Source organism: Pundamilia nyererei, unplaced genomic scaffold (genome assembly GCF_000239375.1).
Source record: "Pundamilia nyererei isolate P.nyererei 1_Seehausen unplaced genomic scaffold, PunNye1.0 scaffold00104, whole genome shotgun sequence".
Classification (NCBI taxonomy): domain Eukaryota; kingdom Metazoa; phylum Chordata; class Actinopteri; order Cichliformes; family Cichlidae; genus Pundamilia; species Pundamilia nyererei.
Window position 1 is genome coordinate 2,307,807 of NW_005187505.1, and position 3,719 is coordinate 2,311,525.

The window sequence follows — 3,719 nt, forward strand, 5'->3', positions numbered from 1 at the left end:
ATTCATGATGCAACTCCCCCGTTCCATCTTCGGGATCTGGTCACTGTGGAGGCCATTTGAGTGCAGTGAACTCACTGTCGTGTTGAGAAAGCAGTTTGACATGATTTGAGCTTCGTGACATGGAGGATTATCCTGCTGAAAGCAGCCATCAGCTGGACATACTGTGTTTATAAAGGGATGGACATACTCAGAAAAACATGTGGAAGAAGGTGCTCTGGTCAGATGAGACCAAAATGGAACTTTTTGGCCAAAATGCAAAATGCTATGTGTGGCAGAAAACTAACACTGCACATCACTCTGAACACACCATCCCCACTGTCAAATATGGTGGTGGCAGCATCATGCTCTGGGGGTGCTTCTCTTCAACAGGGATAAGGAAGCTGGTCAGAGTTGATGGGAAGATGGATGGAGCCAAATACAGGGCAGTCTTGGAAGAAAACCTCTTGAAATCTGCAAAAGACTTGAGACTGGGGCAGAGGTTCACCTTCCAGCAGGACAACGACCCTAAACATAAAGCCAGGGCAACAATGGAATGGTTTAAAACAAAACATATCCATGTGTTAGAATGGCCCAGTCAAAGATCTAAATCCAATCGAGAATCTGTGGCAAGATCTGAAAACTGCTGTTCACAAACGCTGCCCATCTAATCTGACTGAGCTGGAGCTGTTTTGCAAAGAAGAATGGGCAAGAATTTCAGTCTCTAGATGTGCAAAGCTGGTAGAGACATACCCTAAAAGACTGGCAGCTGTAATTGCAGCAAAAGGTGGTTCTACAAAGTATTGAATCCGGGGGCTGAATAATTACGCACACCCCACTTTTCAGTTATTTATTTGTAAAAAAATGTTTGGAATCATGTATGATTTTCGTTCCAATTCTCACGTGTACACCACTTTGTACTGGTCTTTCACGTGGAATTCCAATAAAATTGATTCATGTTTGTGGCTGTAATGTGACAAAATGTGGAAAAGTTCAAGGGGCCGAATACTTTTGCAAGCCACTGTAAACAAGGGGAAGATTAGAGGAGTCGAGACAGCTGGGAACCACAGCAGGAACAAAAAAGACGTAACGAGGTAAGGGACGCAAACTGAACGTAATACACACGAGACAATGGACTATCAAAATAAAACAAACCCGACAGATGCATACAAAACTCAAAACAATTAATAATTTACAAAAATTTAACACTTCAAACATAAAAACAGTGGGTCAAGACTAAGACCATGACAACTCCCACTCACTGGATATTTTCTCTTTTTCAGACCATTCAGAAAAATCCTGTAAATCCCAGAGATGGATGTGTGGGAAAATCCCAGCAGGCAAGCAGTGTCTGAAATAATCAGAACAGCCCATCTGACCATTGTTTCCCCCCTCACATTCGGATAATTGGTTTAAACTTCAGCAGGTTGTCTTGACCATATCTACATGTCAATATCCACTGAGTTGTGTGTGATTTGCTGTTTAGATATTTGCGTTAACAGTCAGTTGAACAGGAATACCTAATAAAGTGGCTGGTGACTGTATGTCTAGCCCCTGATGTGATCTTGTTTCCAGTATGACCATTAATGAAACAGTTTGTCACCCTTAAATCACTGAGTGATTTGTCCTGTACTTATACTGCCTGAAAAGTGAACGTGTTTGTTGTCACCCAGAGACTGTTATTACAACTGTAGTCATGAAAGCACATCAAAAAGCATTTTCACGTTTTCTTTCTGCCTGCTTTGTGCACACATTGTTACGCTTGTTCGCGAGCATGCAGGGGGTGATCATCACACCCCCGTCCCTCTGGTTTCTCTCTTTCTGTCTACGCCTGTTTGTGTGTTCGCATGAGACAACGGGGTTCTGACTGAAAAGGAACAACCTCTGCTCTGATTCCAGGGACACACAGCAGACACCTTTAAAGTTTAGATGGCCAGCCATTTCCCAATGTCTAAGTTATACCCACACACACGCACAGACTCACAAAGTTACACATGAAAGGGAAGAAACTTCCTGTCTAGAAAGATTCGATCTGCAGAACTCTGCTGGATTCTGTTTTACACTCGATTGAGTCTGTGTGCCACCCGAGGATATCTGTGCATTGTTTTCAGCTGTTTTTGCTATATTTGTCTCTTTTTTGCGTTTTGAGATTCCCACCTTATCACCATCATTATCACTGTGCACAACCCACCTGATTAAACAGCAAAGTCCCTTTGGATGTGGCTTTAACAGTGTATCACAGAATGCTCATTTTCAGGTTATCATGCCAGCTTTTCTGTTAGAAACCAGCAGTGTCTCAAAAGTGCAGACAAGGTATCCTTTGACATCAGTGGCTTGCTGAATGAATACTGGATGCTGAGGGTGTTTCACTCGGTGGTTAGTTTTAACTTTTTTAGACAGGAAACATTAGGAAACATTGGTTTGGTCTTGGGATTTGACAAAATGGCACTACCTGACATGCTTGTGATGAGAAACGGCTCGAGCAGTTGTGGTTTGGATTTTCACTGCTTTACAACCAACATTCACTGACAGCTCAGTGACAAATCCCTCCCACAGATGCCATGACCCAGTGTGTCAGGGGACAGACACTGCAGGACACATTGGATACAAATGAGCTACGCCATGCTTTGATAAGAATTTCAACTGCAATATTCATCAACATCAGAGATTCCTGATCTGTTTGCAAGAAAGGTTTGTCAGCAACTTTCCGACCACCTTTTTTTTGTAACTTTAGTCAACTGTAGTGCATGCTGATCCAGACCGCTCTCACTCCCAAGGTGTAACCAGACGTGTTGGCTGATCAGTGTTGGTTACTGGTTAAAAACTGGTTAAAATGATTTACCATTAGAGCAAAAATCCCCAGTTTGATGTTGCTTGCAGGGAGGGTTCATGCAGGGAGGATGTCAGGGTGGAAGGATAAATCGCCAAAACATTGGACAGTCTGTATTTTCTTTTTAATCATGGCCACAATCAATAGTTTTGTTATGTAACAAAATCAATTTGTTATTCAACTGTCCTTTTAAAAAGCAAAGACACATGATGCCGTGGAGGTGATAAAAGCATCGGGTAAGAAAACCCTTCTGTAATAATTGTGACATATTATGTCATTTATTTCAAAATATACTAGTAGAGCGTCTAAATTTCTGCTGAAATCTGGACGAAATATCTTATCGTGAAGGCTGTGTAAAGATCAAAAGCTCCAGAATATGTTCACTGGATTAAATTGATTGTTCTGTCAGTTAAATCAATTTGGCTCAGCTTAAGGAAGATTGTGATCACAGTTAAAAGAAAGCAGTGTTGTTTAGAAGGCAGGATGTGAACACTGGTATTCAATATGATTATATTTAGACCCAACCAAACACCCAAACTTCAATAAGAATTTATTTCTAAATTATAACATTATCTGTCTGTCTGTCCATCCATCCATCCACTTTCTTCAGCAGAAAATGGTGAGCAGTTGAGGTACAGCAAAATGTATTAGTGTGGATGCTGTTTAAGTAATCTTTATTATTATTTTTCTGTTTTATTATGTATTCTGTACGTTTTTTTGACTCTGACTATTTCAACACCGTTCAACTTAGAAAAACCCTTCAACCACCGTTAGATTCCTCTTCTTTAGGACATGTGTGCTTTTATTTTTCTCATTTTTAACATTTATATTTTTTAAATATTCAACTTTATTCAACAAAGATTTATAATGTATTTCAATGGGGAGACCCTTCAAATCCTCATTCAACTTACTC